At 56.7% G+C, this 17612-nt stretch overlaps 1 protein-coding gene across 6 annotated transcripts in view; it reads right to left on the bottom strand.

The window, feature by feature from the left end:
• Nucleotides 1-11802, bottom strand: part of VDR (vitamin D receptor) — a 35627-nt gene extending 23825 nt beyond the window's left edge. For 2 of the 6 annotated variants that reach the window (XM_027445502.3, XM_027445496.3), the window contains exons 1-2: nucleotides 11714-11802; nucleotides 7571-7736 (exon numbers count right to left, since the gene is read on the bottom strand). The gene's annotated coding sequence lies outside the window, so the exon portion shown is untranslated. Of the gene's footprint in view, nucleotides 1-5372; nucleotides 5519-7570; nucleotides 7737-7922; nucleotides 8263-9657; nucleotides 9852-9928; nucleotides 10803-11713 lie in introns of those variants that run through there. The other 4 variants (XM_027445497.3, XM_027445498.3, XM_027445499.3 and 1 more) reach the window with 4 other exon arrangements.
• Between the last annotated feature and the right edge of the window lie 5810 nt (nucleotides 11803-17612).

Below are 17612 nucleotides of genomic sequence, written 5' to 3' on the forward strand. Positions count from 1 at the left end.
CAGCCTGGGGCATCCCCAAAAGCAGGGTCCAGCAGCACTGGGGCATCCCCAAAAGCAGGGTCCAGCAGCACTGGGGCCCCACACGGGTTTGGGGGTGAAGCACCCAGCTCGGCCCCCACCAGTGCCCTGCCAAACAGGGGCTGGTTTCCAGCAATGGGGTGAACAATTCCCATTTCCCCTCATAGGAGGTGACAGGAGACAACCACCACATGCTTTAAAGGGGAACAGGAAGGCAGGAGACGCCTCTCCCAGCCCCGTCTGAGTCCTTCTTCCCTTGTCTGGCACCAAACCCCACGGGCTGAGAGCCCCAGAGCAGAAACATGGGGTTTTAGCAGGAAGAATGCCCCAAGCGTGGGGGGAGATGCAGCTGGCACCAGCTCCAGCCACCACCCATACAAAAACCAGGAAAAAGAAAAAAAAAAAAAGGAGAGGGAAGGGTGAAGGTTTGCCAACCGATAACGTGCACGCAAGGCAGATCAAACACACCCGTGCTGGGGCAGCTCACCCCAGCAACGAGGCAGTGGCTTTGAGCCCCGCTGCCAAGACATCAGCCCCCAGCACTCGACCCCATTACCCCACCGCACGAGCGATATTCCCCGTTTGCTCCATCCCTCCTCAAAGCTCCCCCTCCAAAGTGGCCGCATTTAAGGTGCACATCAACAACTGGTGCATGTTAATAAAGCACAGCCACGGACGTTCCCTGCACCCTGAAGGAGAAGCAATGCCACCAACCACTGCCTCTGCACATTTCGGGAGGGCGCACGGGTGCATTGGGAGTGATGCCTGCCCTCCCCATGAGCATCACCTGAAGATGCTGAGTTTATTTCACAGCCTTGCAAGGACCGAGGCTTGCAGAGAGCAAAAAAAAAATCCCCAGCCACGCAGCCTGAGGGTCAAGGGACAATTTAGAAAATGGCACAGCACCGAGGGGAGAGCGCCCACGGCAGCAGGGCGAGCTGCAGGCTGCCTCGCTTCCTGCGCAGAGCCACGGGAGGATGTTAGTCATGAATGAGAAGTGGTAAGATGACCAAAAAAAAAATAAAAAAAAAATCATCAGATCCGTGCAATGAAAGTTGTGTTGGTTTCCTTTGGCCCAGAAGCTGTTGCATGTGTTTGTGATTTGTTTCGGGAGAAAGGCAGCTGGAAGATGTTAAACTGGATTAGCTCCAAAATGGTTTATGTGCTGCTATGGTGCTGCACTCACAGCAAAGGGATTTAAAATTCAGGCACAGCTGCCAGCCTGCTCTGCCTAAAACACGGTGCTTTGGTTATGCCCAAACCCAGCCACACAGCATCCAGAAAATCATTTATTCCTCCCAATCTGCTGGGAGGAAACACACAACACTGCATTTCCACGCTCACCACCAGCCCCACGCTGCTCCGACAGGGCACCCAGCCCTTCCACACCCAGCTCAGCAGCCAAAACCCACGGTGCTTCCTCAGCTGGGCTCAGGTAAGACTGACACAAAAGCCATTTTTGGCTCCAGCACAGAACGAGCTGGTTTAGACCAAAATCTTCCCAGCCCTTCCTGCGCCCAGGAGCAGCTCTGTTGGTGCTGAGCACCCCGAGGAGCAGCAGCCAGGGTGACACGCTGCTCCAGGGGCAGTTCTGGTCACTGATGCTCTTTGATGAGCACTTGTGCCCCTGCCACCCCAAAATCTGCAGGGCATGGAGATGGTCAGCACCGGTGCAGCCCTTCAGCCACATCCGAGGGGCTTGGTCTGTGCACTTTAGCCTCTAACTGGGAATCCTGGTCTGTCAAAACCAGTCCAGAGCGAACACACGTGGCGTGTTCATGCCTGCACGTTGGCCAAGCTGCTGCCAGGATCCCTTCCCACTGCAAACCAGGGCTAAAAAACACCGCAGGCAGCGTGACAGCAGCGTGGGAGCCCAACCTCAACCCTCCTGAGCTCGGGGCTGGAGGTGCCACGAGACATCTTCAGCCCCGAGGTCAGCAGGAAGGCACAAGTACCAGTTTGCAGGAAGGATTTGGCCCCTCGTGGCTCACCAAAACAGCCTGCAAGCTGCTTAAGGCAAGACAGCTATTTAACAGCCAGCACCGTCCCTGCCTCAAATATTCACTAGTTCATGGGGAAAAGGAGGGACAAAGTACCAAAAAAAAAGTAATTCCTGCTGTATTTCCCCCCCCCCCATATGTCTATGACTTACTGCAGGCTGTGGAAGCCGATGAAGAAGCCTTCTCAGCCTGATCCCAGCTGCACAAAGTCCTGCTGGGCTGTCCTAAGGTGGTCAAGGGCTACAGAATAAAGCCAGCTACGGGGAGCTACTCATACAAATCAGAATAAACAGTCAAGATCGGAGCTCCCGAAGGCACCTCGGGGCGTGCTGAGGCTGGGAGCGCTGCGGGCTGTCACTGCTGAGCTGGAGGAAGCGGAGCCGTGTTTGCTTTTCGGATGGACACAGTGAACAAATACATGTTTACTGGCACAGCCTCTCCAAACACCACCGCAGCTGGTACTTATGTCACCTGCTACAGCTTCACCAAAATTTACCTCCGTCGGGGGACGCAGGAGCCAGGCATTCGCTCCCCCCGAGCTCCCAGGTGGGAATCCGGCAGGTTTGCAGAGCTGGCTGAGCACGAAGCCCTCACAACAGCGGGGAGGGCTCCGAAATTAAATCTCCACCAGCTGCACCTCGTAGCGCTTGGCATTAAGGTGCTGTAACCCTAGCCCATTCACAAATTATCAGCAGCAGATGTCTGCCTTTCCTAACCTTTTGGCTCGTCGCTTTAACTGCAGACAGGAGCGGCGTGCAACAGCCATTTCCTTCTTCCACATTTCCACTTCTTATCTGGAGGAGTGATTTCTCCAAGCCAATGTTTCCAATGGAAACTCGGCCTTCAGCTTAGTCAACATGATTTCCACGCTGATATCGCTGTTGTTCTGCCTGTGCCGTTGTGCCTCGGAGTAACAGCAGCACATCTGCACCCAGCTAATTGCAGGGCACGGCAAGGACAGGGCAAAGGGAATGCTTGGTCCTAACAAAAATCACAAGAGCAATTATTTCCACAGATCCTTCCCCGTGACACTTTATGCCCCCTGAAGCCTCCCTGGATTTTGGTCACCCGTTCCCGTTGCCCCAAATTGCTCGCGTGCTTCGGCTGTGCCTTCGTTTCCCAAGCACTAATACCTCGGTGAGAGCAGCCGAAGAATCCTCGCTCTCATACACCAAAAATTCAGGAAGGACCAACGGAAAGGAGCTGTCCCTGCATGTGGCAAATACCACACTGCTTCAGGGCTTCTCCCCGATTTCGAAACGTATGCAAACAGGTTCTCGTGAAGAATGCAAACCTGCTCCATCCTTCTCCAGAAGGAAACAAAAAAAACAAATCACACCAAGAATATACAACCCCCCAGGGAGTTTGATATTGAAAATCTCTTCTCAGATCAAGTCTATGCTGTTTTTTTGTTTGTTTTCTGCTGGAGATGGAGGACAAGCAATAGTATTCTGCAGCTCGCTCAGCCTAGAGGTAACAACCTGAAGACGTGACCTGGAGCTGTGAGATGGAGAATTGGAGCCTTTGCCCCCCTGACACAGAGAAAGTGCCAGGAGGTGTCCGGCCACCCCCCAGCAGGAACAACTCACAGCTTGCTCCAGACCACCAGGACAGGGTGAGAGGGCTGGAGAGCCACCCGAGCTCGGTGCCAGCGGCTGCAGCCACAGCCAGACCCGACAAAACCAGGTCAGGTGTTACAACAGACATTCCTCAGGCTCCTGCACTGCTAAAAACAAGGGGGTTAAAACAAGCAAGCACTCGGATATCAAAGCTCCAGGAGAACAGCTCCTCTTTGTAAGGTGCCAAGCTGGAGCTCTGCAGAACGAGTCCAGAATTCAAGGTCTTGGGATTCACAAAATCATATCATATGCAGAAGAGATAGGGCCCTTCTGAGGCTGCCGATCTGCTCCAGTGGCCTTTGAAATAATAAACTAATTGACTAAGATTCCGGTAGATAGAGAGCAACATCTGAAGTCGCTCCCAGAAGCGGAGAACCAGCAGCTCTGGTCGATTTGTGCTGGGAGCAGATGGTAGGCGCTCACCGTGAGGTGCCCAGAACACCCAGCCACACTCACAGACCTACCCTGTGACCAAAAAAAAAAACACCTTGTGAAAAAACAACAAAATTTAAGCCTTTTGCATCAACCCAGATGCGTCAAGCTGCTCTGATGGCAGACTTTCTACCCTGCTGCGTTATTTCCTACACTGCTTTCAGACATTCATTAGGGTGGGGAAAGACACTGACGTGGAGGAAGCCACATTTGGAGAAGCAGCAAGTGACAGGAGCTGATTTGTGATGGATTAGTCACCTTAAACCAACACCATAGAAACACAAGCCTTGACCAGCCCTCGTTACAAGAGGCAGGTAAACCCCGCAGGCTTCCCCGCTGATTTAAAAGAGCTCCAGCTTCACCACCAAGCACATTTCCCAGGAATTTGGCATCACGGCAGACAGCAAGTGCCACCACGAGTCTTACTGCTGAAAAGAGAAAAAAAAAAAAACAGCTTCCAAAACACAGCATAACAGGACTGAAAGCCTCCCCTGTGCAATCAGGCAGGAAGTTACAGCACAGCCACGGCAGCTGCCAGCTTTTAGGTATGATGGGACCTGGCATCAGTGCATCCCTCGACCTGGGCTGGTGCATCCCTGGGGGCTATTTCCAGTTTGTGGGAGCAACAGAGCGGAGCACGCCACCTCCGAGGCCACCCCACAGTCAGCAACATTTGCATGCATGCAAATGCCAGGGGACAGGAGCTGCAAGGGAGCACCTCTGGGACCAAATTCTCCAGCTCCAGTCCCTCAGGGGAGCTCCCTGCCTTGCACACAGGCTCCTGAGGCTCAGCTTGCTGTCGTGCTGTCTCCTCATTGACTCACGACTTGCATTAATTCTCTACCTTCGGGTCATCCCACTTTTCATCCACGCTGAAGCCCAGCCTGCTTGCTTGCACCTTTGGAGCCCAAGCATTCCCAACAAACCTTAATTTCCTTGCGAGCCACGAGCAGAGCAGTGATTCCTCAGCAGATCTCTATCAGCTGCATAAAGGACAACCCGAAATGCAGCAGCCACAGGTTAAAGCAAACAGACAACAGCACCAAGCCAGAAGGGGGAGGACGGGGACATCAGAGCAAGAAGCAAAACAAGAGACACGAAACAAAGAGGCCATCTCACCGAGGAGAGAAGAGATAAAAACAAAGAGATTGTGAAACCTTAAAATTAACTGCAATTTTTCTTGAAAAAGTTTTCCAAAATCACAGCAGATCAGGGACCCTAAAGAAGGCAGCAGACCCACGAGCTCGGTGGAGCCCTCGGTCCTCCAGGATGTTTTTTTTTTTTTGTTTTTGTTTTTTTTTACCTGCAATAGGTGCCCGGGGAGCAAGGCTACAAGGAGCTGGCTCCTAGGTTGCTGCTTCTCGTGCCTGTCTGGACGAGCCGATGGGCAAATTCAGGGCTCAGCACAGCTGCAGCACGTGATGGCGAGGCAGAGTCATGCCCTGCCCTCGACAGGCAGTTCCTTCTCCAGCAATTTTACTGCTACTTAAGGAAGTGAGTGGGTGAGCAGGGTTAAAATTGTTCCCCTCTACTCAGAAAAGCAGAATTACCCGCAGATTTCTTCTTCCCAGAGATGAGCTGTAGGAATCCCGTTACCCCACAGCAGCCGGTTTCGGTTCAGCTTGCCTCGAGCCGAGAGATCTGACCAGGTAGGTCTGGGCTGCACAAAGTCTCTGTGCTTTTAACCACCGTGATTAAACACTGCTCCGACCTGCCAGGAATTAAACACCGCTGCTCCCACCAGCAGACCCAGGTTACCCACAGATTTCGGCACCACCTCAGCTCCAGCCTCATCCTTATCGTCCCTGCTAAGTTTTCACAGCAGGGATCCCAACCAGGGCCACAGACAGGTTTTGTCACAACACGCTTCACTGGTTTGAAATTCTGTCATGCATGCAAAGTTAAAAAAAACTGAAGGAAGGGCCTCTCACAGTGCACATCCAGCAGCTCTGGTACAAATACAGGGTCTCCTACCCTGCTATAGCAAGCAACAACTTATATTTGAAGAGCAGGCAGCCCAACCACGCCAGCTTTTGCACCCTCTAACAGTAATTGAAGTCAGTGTCAACAAGGACAGCGTGGGAGGCACCACCAGGAGCAGGGCAGCAGCCCGGCACAGAAAAACAGGTTTCTCCTCTGTCCAGCACCGAGCAGACCACAGGATTACTCGAGTGTCTGAGCACGAAGCCGAGATGCTCAGAAAACAATTGCCTCTCCTTCCAGCGTGCCAGCCAGAGCACAACTTGAAACTCCAGTTATCAGGCTGCTTTTACACAGACGTGTATGGGAGCTTCCTGCACCCAGACCCTGGGGCAAAAGGCTAGAGGAAAGCAGGGCAGAGGACCGCCAGGCTGAGAAGTTCCCCTCCGTATGAAAGAGACCCCAAAGAAGAGATTTAAGCTCAGCATCAGGAACCTGTCAGCGCCATCTCCCCGTTCGGGGTAACCCAAGCTATCAAATCAAAGTGATTTCAGAAATAAAAATCATGGAATCATTAAGGTTGGAAAAGGCCTCTGAGGTCATCTGCTCCAAGCATCCCCCTGCCACCGGGGTCACCCACTAAACCATGTCCCTAAGCACCACCTAGAAAATACAGCTGGGGTCACATCAACCTTCCTCTGCACGTGAGCTTGTTTATGTTACTGAATCCTTCCTGTTTTTCTCTCATCATCCTCAAAACAGACTGAAAGTCGACATATTTTTGTTGGGGGAACTGCAAGGCCCGAATATTCCCGTTTTAGGGAGGAGATAAGCACAGAATGGATGGCTGCTCACGTACTGAGAAACCCTCAACGTTGGGGAAACGGGACCAAGCCAAGCTTTTTCCCTACAAGCACACAGGGATTAGGGTACAATGGGGTCAGAGGGAAGGCCATCATGTCCCAAGAGGTGTTTTCCAGGGCTCGGGAGTGAGTGCTGCCGGTGCTCGGCCCACCCTGAGGCCGAGGAGCCCGCTAACGCCCGCAGGCCTCAGCGAGGGCACCACACGTTCCGCAGGGCTAAGCAAGTCTAAATATAGCCGGTGCTCGTATCTTATCTGCTTGCTGTTAAACGGGCGTATTGACGAGGCGATAAATGTTTATGAGGAACCGTCTGTGTCAGCGCTACCCATGCGGGGAGGGGAGGAGAAACCCGCCTGGGCCTGGACGTGATCGTGGTCCCCAGGGCCTCATCCCTCGCCTGGCAGCGGGTGATGGGGGGCACGGGGCACGAGCCCACCCGGTGGGCGAGGGAATGGGTGCCCCTCGGCACCACCAATTGCCTCGAGAGGGCAGGAGGAGGTGGGAGAAGGGATAAAGCTGCTGTTTGAATTGCAGCCCTAGGTTGGGAAACCAAAGTGCACCCACAGGAGCTGGACACCCAGCCTGCACCGACGGGATAGGATGGCCCAAAGCAAAGGGGAGAGCAGGCTCCTGCTGGGCAGACCCCTACAAAAAGCCGTGGGTTTGTCAGGAATACAAAGGCAGCCTGGTTAAGAGCACCTCTGTCAACCAAACTCACCTTGTTCGACACGCAGGCTCACCAAAAACCTCCGGGGGCTGGAACCAAGCCACGAGCGGGGCTTTGGGTTAGGACAGGAGGCACACAGCAGAGCCAGGCGGTTTGGGATCACGGGTCAGAAGTCAGGGCAGCAGGTCCCAGCAACCAGGGCAGGCAGCACAAATTCCTGGCAATGAAGGAAGGGCTTTGAGATATACAGATAAACGTTCCAGGTATTGTTTTTAATTGCTTTTACACCCCATTTCCAATTATTAGTAGCCAAAAGTCACTTGCATGCGCGGGGTGGTTTAACCACCACTAAAAGCCACAGATAAGGAAACTGCCTGCGAATTGTGGCTGATTCAGCAAGCACCTGAAGGGAAGGCAGACGCACGCAGGAGCAGCACCAGAGGTTACCAAACTGCCTCGGTCCTTCAGAAGTCACGACGAGGTCCCCCGACTGCCCCAGGAGACCCGTTCCCCCACCACAAAGCATCTGCTTCTTCAGGTCACTGCTGAGAAGCCCTGTTTTAAAGCCTGCAGAGTCGTTGACCTTCCTTATCTCCCTGGACTTTTGCTCTCCTTGTCATTTATATTCCTCACGCCCTGGTTTAACCGTCCTTCCCCCTCCTGGCCCCGCGGGCTGTGCCGGTGCCAGATGCTCTGCGGGCAGCTCCACGCCTGTCGCGGTGCTCCTCAAGCTCCCCGGTGGGCTTCACTTCCCATGGCACCGTCCTGCTGCCGCGTTATCACCTGCAGTTTGGGCTTCCCTTCCCTAGGGAAGGGATTACAGCGCTGAGAGCCCGCTAATCTCCCAAATCTGGAAAAAGGGGGGTTGTTAAAGCGGGGTTCCCAAGTTCCCAGGCTCCATTTACGCTCACCAAGGGCATTTCACCCTTCTCATGAGCAATATCTGGAGAGAATACACCCAAGAGCTGAGCAGGAAGAGGGGAAAATGATGCAGGACAGCATCAGGTTCTTCCACGGTGCCTGCTCAGGGCTTTCGTGCATTCACAACTCAGACTTGTTAACCTGCTGCAACGTCTGTCTAGCGTTCGGGTGTCTTATTTGGTTGCCTTTAACCAAGACCTGTGGTTTCTCAGAGAAAAAACACACTACTAGAGGTCTCAGTGCCTCTATTTGAAGACACAATTCTTGCTTTTCTCTCGTTTGGGGGTTATCTTTTAACCTCTACCCTTGCAAAGAATTGATGCCACTGCCTCCCGTGCCCCCCACGGGGTGTTGCTGGATAGCAGTGGGTGCCCACAGGTCAGGATGAGCACCACGTTTGCTGCCACACCGGGGAGATCACGGCTGGAAAAGCAACACAGAAGGCAACTAGGAAACTCATGGAGAAGCTGCCACCTCTTGAGACCCACTCGAGAGCAGGCTCATGTGAGAAAACCACCAGCAAAAGCCAGGTCCTGCCCTCCGTGGGCTGCAAGACGAGGAGCCACCTCTCACAACAGCTTTCCCCAGCCGCCCGGAGATGCAGCAGCTGCTTTGCCCCAGATCTTTCAGCCCGGATGGTGAGCGCGAGCCGTTTCGCATCAGTTACGCCATCCCCAGCGCCGAAATGCTCCGCTGCCACTTCCTACCCCAGGGACGTGGCCAGGAGGCTGCCCGAAGGGGCAACCTGCCCCCCGTAGCCGTGGTTAGAAGCTCGCCAGCCCACAGAGGCCGGGGCAGGCGCTTGCCCAAATTGCGGGTTCCCAGCACCTCCGGCCGCAAGGAGGAACCGTGACGCAGACGGCCCCGGGGGGGACAGGCACGGACCCTGCCCGGCACGTGGGCAGCCCCCACGTCAATATTTAGAGGCTGTTTGCATCTCCTGCCGCGTCACGCTCAGATACTGACGGGCGACCGCGACGTGTTTCCAAATCATGACACCCCGTGCCCAGCACCAGCTTCCACAGAAGCAGGATTTGAGCCCCAAAACGCCACGCAGCTCTGGGAAAGCCCCTTTCAGCAGAACCCAGTCCCTGTCCTCACCTTGTTTTTATTTATTTATATAAATATATATTAAAAAAACAACATATAAAGTGTCTATGACCATAAACACTTGTGGAACCCCACGCTCAGACGCTGCATGGTAGACACAGACCCACCTCCAGCCACTCGAGGAGGATTATTTATTTCCCAGTGACTTGACATTTCTGTATTTCCCCTCCGAAAAGCCACAGGAAGTTTGGGCCAGACTGACTGCGCTCCGGCTCAGCGACAGCAGGTTAAAAATTATTCTCTCTGGCTAGAGGTGCACTCGGGAAGGAGAGCCGCTCCTCCGCAGTTAGCCATTAAGAGAAAAAAAAGAGCTTGGATTATTTCGGATTAAGTACACCGGGATTGGGGAAGAAAACACCTAGTGAAAAGCTAACTCACCCGAGGCGAATTCTTGACTCATGAAAAACCTTTTTGTGCCTTTGTTACTTGCAGTGCCGCTGCGAGATCTTGCACCTGATGCGTTCGCAGACGGGATCTCGGGCAGACATCTGCGCCGCCCTCTGCACCTGACAGCTTTGGGTTTTCCCAGCTCCTCGGCTACGCAAATCCCCCAAATCTCAGCCCACCCCACTATTTTCACCCGGTTGGGTACACCACCCCGAGACCCCATCCAAAAGCTACAAACTCGATCCGATTCAACCCAGCAAAGCGGCTGCTTCGGAGGAGGAAGAAGAGGTTTTGGCTAAATGAGTAATTACAGCCCCAACGTCCTCCCCCAGCAGGCTGAGCGCACGGAGGCACCACGGGGGCAGCGTGGCCGGCACGGAGGAGGCACCGAGGGGGTCCGTGGGGGGATGTCCCCCCTTGGGGAGGGGACGCACGTGGCCCCGTTGCTGGCGCTCCCTTCGCCGAGCCCCGGGAGGAAGATGAGTCAGTGCCCAGCTCGCGTGGGAGGAGAGCGCCGCAGAACGCCGGGGCCGGCTTCTTGAGAAAAGCAGTTTCCGAAGAAACTTTCAGCGCTGAAGGCTCCAGCCTCGGTCAGCCAGAGGAGGAGGAGGAGGAGGAAGAGGAAGGCTCAGCAAACCGGGGAACGGTGCTTCTGCTGCCCTACAGCAGCCCCCCCGCAGCACCCTTGGGTGCCCGGCTGGGTCCGGGGAAAGGAGCGCCCCTTCCTCGGGTGGGGGATGCAGGGAGGTCCCCAGTAGATTCCCAGTACCCCCATTCTCCTCGTGCTGGGAGCTGGTGGCTGAGAGGTCCCGGCTGCTGTGGGATTGCTCACGGGCAGCCCAAACCCACCGGGGAATTACAGCGAGCGCAGTGGGTGCCGGGGGGGGGGCTCTGCCTGGAGCCTGACAGCTCCCCCAGCCCCCCAAAAGCACTAATGGGGTAATCCAATTAAGGACGCTGCTTAAAGCTGGTCGTTAATGAGGCGCTCACCTGATTCATTAACTCAAAATGGGCTGGAAACCCCAAAACACCAGAGAGGCACCCGGAAAGGGGCGCACGTGGCTGGGGCAGGGGGACAGGCAACGTCCCACCCCGGGGAGCTGGGGGACATGGGGGGACACGGAGCTGGGGAAGGGGCTTCACGGCAGCACGGGGCACACATGGGGGGCCCAACACAGCCCCCCCCAAGCACCCCCTTGTTCCAGCCAAACCCTCACCCCCAAACCCAGCAATGGGGGTGTCAGGATGTGGACCCTGACCCCCCCATCCCCAAATCAGGAGTCACCCCCACAGGGGGGTCAGGAGGGTCAGGGACCCCCCCCCATCCTAAGATAGTCCCCCCTCTCCCCCCTCCTGCTCCTAAGGGAGCCCATTTTTGGGGTGGAATCCCTTAGCACCCCTTTTGGGCTGGGGACTCCCAGTATGGGGTCACGGAGGGAGGACCCCAAACTTGGGGGGGCACAAAGCACCCGGGGACCCACACACCCCCAGCACCCCAAACCAGTACAGGGGCACACAGAGCACCGGGAAGCCCCGAGCCCACGTGGGACCCCCAAACCGGGGGGTCACCCCCCCAGCACCCCCAGAGCCATGGGGGGGGTCCCGGTGACCCCCCCCAGCACCCCCTAAGCCACTGGGGGGGAACCCTGGTACCCCCCAGCACCACGCACCCCTCACCCCACAGCAACCACAGTGGGGGGCACCAAGTGGGGGGGGTCCCCAAAATGCCACCATCCCCCCCATGCCCCCCTCCCTACCCCCGGTACCCCCCGGTACCTGCGCTCCCGGCGCTGCCTCCCCCTCCCTCCCCCCCCCCGCCCCGGAGCCGCCTTTTGACGGGAACCCGCCGGCCGCGCGCCCCGCCCCTCCTCGGGGACACGCCCCCTTCCGCTAAACCACGCCCACTTTCCCTACGGACACGCCCCCTTTGCCCGAGGACACGCCCCCGCCCCCGCCCCGCCCCCGCCAATGCCAGCGCGGCACCGCCTCGGCACCGCCCCCTCGCGGGCGGGCCCGCCCTGACCACGCCTCCCATGCCCGTATAAGGTAATGAATGGGTGAGGCCACGCCCTCTGGGGGCGTGGCGTGGGCTGGCGGGAGATTGCACGTGGCGGCCCGGCCTGGGGAGCCCGGCGGGGGGGTGCTCAGACCCCCGGTGCTTTGGGTGCTGCTGCTGCAATTGGGGTGCTGCTGTTTGGGGTTTTGGGGTGCTGCTGCTGCAGTTCAGGGCTTTGGGGTGCTGCCTCTGCTGCTTGGGGCTTTGGGGTGCTGCTGCAATTGGGGTGTTGCTGCATGGGGGGGTTGAGATGCTACTGCGTGGGGGTTTTGGGGTGCTGGTGCTGCAATTGGGGTGCTGCTGCTGCTTGGGGCTTTGGGGTGATGCTGCATGGGGTTTTGAGGTGCTCTGCTTAGGACTTTGGGGTGCTGCTGCTGTTGGGGTTCTGCTGCTTGGGGCTTTGGGGTGTTTCTGCTTGGGGGCTTTGGGGTGCTCTGCTTGGGGCTTTTGGGGTACTGCTGCATCTTGGGGCTTTGGGGTGCAGCTGCTGCAATTGGGGTGCAGCTGCCGCTTGGGGCTTTGGGGTGCTGGTGCTTGGGGAGTTCAGGGTGCTGATGCTTTGTGGGGCTTTGGGGTGCTGCTGCTTGGGACTTTGACATGTTTCTGCTTGGGGGCTTTGGGGTGCTCTGCTTGGGGCTTTTGGAGTGGGGCTGCTTGGGGCAGTTGGGGTGCTGCTTCTTAGGGTTTCTAGGGTGCTGCTGCTGCTGTTTGTGGCTTTTGGGGTGCTGCTGCTGCTTGGGGGCTTTGGGATTGCTGCTGCTTGAATGGCTTCACAGCCATTCCAGAAAGTTCAGCGGGCTCTGCGTGCATGGGCATGCAGTTCTGCGTACTCCTTTCCACCTGGCTCTTGGTCAGCCCTTTACTGGGACAGGGCAAAGACCACCAGTACAACGGTGTCCCCCCAGCAGCCCGGGGCAAACATTTTCCTGGCAGCATCGGGTCCTGATCACGTTTAGGTGTCCTTGCAGTGTCTCACCTTTGCTCTGGTGCCTTCTGGAAGTTCAGGCGTCCACGGGGCTGGCTGTGGGTCAGAGTCTCCTTCCCTTCCGGATTTCTAAGCAACGAGCCACCCTGTACCAGGAGCACTCGCCGCATTTATCACCTGGCAAGCGGACTCCGTCTCGTCTCTGCAGCTGCAGCATCTGCCGGGCTCATTTTTGGGATGCCACCCAAGAGACCTGCCACCGCAGACTGCAAATCCCCTCTCTGATTACAGCTCTTGGAGAGCTCATGGATTTTTCTGATGCTTAGATCAGATTAAGGGCAGGAGAGCTGATTCATCCCTGGCCTCTAGACTAGAGATAGCAGCATCTGCAAGGGCCCAGGCACAGCTCCAAGCGCTAGAGACATGTAAAACCAAGGGGGGGGGGCAGGTTCCTGCAATGTTTGCAGCCTCCAAGCTGCTCTGGCCCCTCGCTCACCTTGGTGTGGCCGGGACTTCATGTCCTGCATGAACAGACCCCGTGCGAAGCCCTTGGCACATCTCGGGAGCAGGGGCCTGCAGGACTCTGGAGTTTGGCTGCTCCTGCAGGTCCTGGGGGTGTTTGGGACCGTGCAACCGGCCAGGTCCAAGTGCTGAGCTCAGCCACCCAAAATCCCCTCGCTGGGGATGGAAGGAAACCTGGAGGACGGGGATTCAAGCTGAGCTGTTTCAGCTGGTGCTGAATCAATCTTCAGAGCACGTTACACCCCCAGGCTGAAAAACTCAGGATATTTGGCAATTCCTCCCTTTCCATCCTCCAAAACCTGTCCAGGGTGCAGACATCAGCAACGTTTTATAAAGCAGCACAGAATGCTTCGAGAAAGCCCCTTCGTGATCTTCCAGGGTTTACTAAGGGCCCCTAAACCCAAAATCCTCGGAGAAAATGAGCCGCCGTGCCGATGAGCGCGGGCGGCCGCGCCGCCGTCATGGCAGACGGCAATCAGCACCCCGCAGCCGTGATCACCGAGTTCAACAGCTTTAATTCACGTGGGGAAAGTGCTTTGCTAAATGTTTTCAAATTGGTTTAATGAGGCCAATCAGAGAGAGAGAAAAAAAAAAAAAAAGGCTGGGAAGAAACGGGAGTTCATTAGAGACAATTTGGTCACGCAGAACTTTCTCAGGGAACAGGGAGACGAAGGGTGGGGGATTTTGTGCATCCCCATCCCACCGCTGCTGAGTTTAAGCCTCAGCCATTTCCCTGCTTAAAATCCATCCTAAGGCTCAACACCGCCTGCTTCTCCCTGTCCTTGCCTGGACCGGGCTGGCATGATGTTCCTTTTGACCCCAGAAATCCTGCTCCCAGCTGAACCCCCTTTTGCATGCTCTTTCCCATCCTGTTGCAGCTCAGGAAAGGGAATTTCAGGGCTGCAGGCACAAGTGGGATGGGATGCGTTTGGGGTTGGGATGGGGTGGGGATAGGGATAAGGATGGGACGAGAATGGGGATAAGGATGGAGATGGAAATGGGATAAAGATGAGAATGAGAATGGGGATGGGGACAGGGACAGGGATGAGGGTGGGATGGGAATGGGGATAAGGATGAGAATGAGAATGGGGATGGGATGGGATGGGATGGGATGGGATGGGATGGGATGGGATGGGATGGGATGGGATGGGGACAGGGACAGATCTCCCAGGGTGACTCCCATGCTTGCTCCATCCCCCGGTGAGCGCAGGGCTCTCAGGAAGCAACCACAACACCCCCACACAATGTGGGTGTGTGGGGCTGGGGGAGCCCCGTCCCCACTTTCTGCCTGTCTGGGCTGGCTTGGGAGGGAAAATGAGTTTAAAACAGGGAAGAAAAAAAAAAAAAGAAAGAAAAAAAAAAGGGATTGACCCAGGACACACATCCCCTAAAATGTCTTTGTGGCATCCCCAGGATAGGACAGCGCTGCACTCATGGCTTTGATGCAGCTTCTGCCCCTTTGGGATTCTCTGTTGTCTACTATAGGGTTGAGCTCGCCCTTCAGGGAGCTTGGTGAAAGCCTCCCTTTCCACACCCCTCCCAAAATGCTGTTTGCAGCCCGTCCATGTGGGTGTCTGTCTGCGTGGTGCACGTCTGCACCCAGGGCATGCAGCAAGCGGGTCCCCAGCTCATCTGGGGGGCGCTGGGGGATGCACAGCCCATCCAATTAAGGGGAGCAATTAGCGTGGACAGCGAGCCGGGGAGCCTCCCTCTTGCTGGCATTTCACTCCCGGGAAGAAGAGAACAAATGATCCATTAAGTTTCCATCGGCGGCACAGGTCGATGGAAATATTTTCTTGCCGTAAACTTAATTTTTATGGTTTGGGCGATTATGAGGGGAAGGAATTTGTTTTTCCACTGAGCTCTCACGTTTATTGTGGCAGAAAAAAAAAAAAAAAAAAAAAAAAAAAGTGATTGCATGGGAGGCTCTGCAAGTTTATGAGTATCCACTGACCCAAAAGGATCATTTTTTACCTGCTTCTGTCCCAGAGCTATTAGGGCTGGAGGGGATGAGAAGAATGGGCTGGTTTGATTTTTTTTTTTTTCCCCATAAAAAAAATGGGGTTTTTTGGAACTTGGGAACTGGGGCAGGATGTTTTTTTTCCACTATTTTTTTTTTTGTGCATCTGGGGTGCAAAGCCCCTAAAACCCCGATAAATCGGTGCAAAAGGACCGGCACCCCCAGCAGCACGGAAATCCTTGGGGAAAATGAAGGAGAAGGAAAAGCCAAATTTCTCCGGTGCCAGGAAAAACCCTGCGAACCCAGCGACTGCAAATGAGAGACAATTTCCCCCTTAAACGCCGCATTTTGGGGTAATTTGTCTGCAGCAGCGCAGCCGGGTTCACTTTTCCTCGGCCGAACCCGGCGGCAGCGAGTCACCGCAGCGAAGCCCTGCGCTCGCAGCTGGTGCCTCTGAGCGCTGTGGGGGAAAAAAGCCTGGATTTGGGGTTTAGCAGTGGGGTGCACCGGGTGCTGGTGTGCTGCTGCTGCTGCTCCTCGCCGGCTGAGGCGACATCTAGTGAGGCTGAGGCGAAGGACGGAGTGTGCCGGGCGTGCACGGCCCCGTACCAGCACCCAGAGCGTGGCACCAGCACCCAGGGCCTTACACGGCCTCACACCAGCACCCAGGGCCTTGCACCAGCACCCAGGGCCTCACACAGCCCTACACCAGCACCCAGGGTCACATATGGCCTTGCACCAGCACCCATGGTCTCATATGGCCCTACACTAGCAACCAGGGCCTTACAACAGCACCCATGGTCTCACATGGCCCCACACCAACATCCAGGGTCTCATATAGCCCTGCACCAACACCCAGGGTCTTGCACGGCCTTGCACCCTTGCACCAGCACCCAAGGCCTTACACCAGCACCCAGGGTCTCATATGGCCTTGCACCAGCACCCAGGGCCTTGCACGACCCCACACCAGCACCCAGGGCTTCACATGGCCCCACAGCAGCACCCAGGGCCTCGCACAAGCACGCGCAGCCTCGTGGGGTTTGCACAAGCACACGTGGCTTCACACAGCCTCATACTGGGGGGGTGTGCCCCCATAGTGGTGCTGATGGTTCCATACTGGGGTGTGCACCCATACTGGTGCAGGGAGGCTCCGTAGTGAGACTGATTCCCCAGTACTGGTGTGGGGACCCTCATACTGGGATGGGTGTCCCCATATTGATGGAGGAGGGTTCATGCTGGGATGGGTGATCCCATATTGGTGCACGGGGGTTCATACTGGGACTGGTGCCCTCATACTGGGATGTGTGCCCCTGTACTTGCTGCTGGGGAGGGGTCATACTGGGATGAGTGCCCCCCATACTGGTGCAGGGGGACTCTGCACTGGGGTTTGTGTCCCCATACTGGTGCAGAGGGACTCCATACTGGGATGTGTGCCCCCATACTGGTGCAGAGAAGCTCCGTACTGGGACGGATGCCCACATACTGGAGTGAAGGGGCTCCATACTGGGACAGGTGCCCCCATACTGGTGGAGGGAGAGCTTTGTACTGGGATGTGTGCCCCCATACTGGTGCAGGGAGGCTCCATACTGGGATTACTGGGATGCATGCCCCCATACTGGTGCAGGGGGGCTCCATACTGGGATGGATGCCCCCATACTGGTGCAGGGGGCCCCATACTGGGCCGGGTGCCCCTATACTGGCTGGGCAGGGCTCATACTGGGACAGGTGCCCCCCCCACTGGTGCAGGAGGGCTCCAGACTGGGATCCTCCCCCCCCCCCCCCGCCGCGCATGCGCGCTGTCTCCCGGCGCCCACCCCGTGTGTGCGCATGCGCGGGTAGAGAGCGGCGAGCGCGGGCACTGCGCATGTGCACGAGGACCCGCCCTTACCTCGCCCAGACCCCGCCCACCAGCACCCCCCCTCCGCCCGGGACGTTAATGCGCATGCGCAGTGCCGGACACGCCCCTCAGCCCCACCAAAAGGTGTGGCCGCGGGCCCCGCCCCTCTGCCGCGCGGCGCATGCGCACTGAGGGAAAGCCGCGCCCAGGCGGGGCTGTTGCTGTCGTCACGAGGGGGCGGGGCCCACTGCCCCCGTCCACTGCCTCGGGGGCGGGGCGATGACGTAACGCCCCGCCCGGCGCGCGCAATGGGCGTGGCTTCAGCGAGGGGGCGTGGTCAGCGAGGATCCACCCCCCACACACACCCTTTGCGCA

This window comes from Anas platyrhynchos, chromosome 34 (genome assembly GCF_047663525.1).
Source record: "Anas platyrhynchos isolate ZD024472 breed Pekin duck chromosome 34, IASCAAS_PekinDuck_T2T, whole genome shotgun sequence".
NCBI lineage: Eukaryota > Metazoa > Chordata > Aves > Anseriformes > Anatidae > Anas > Anas platyrhynchos.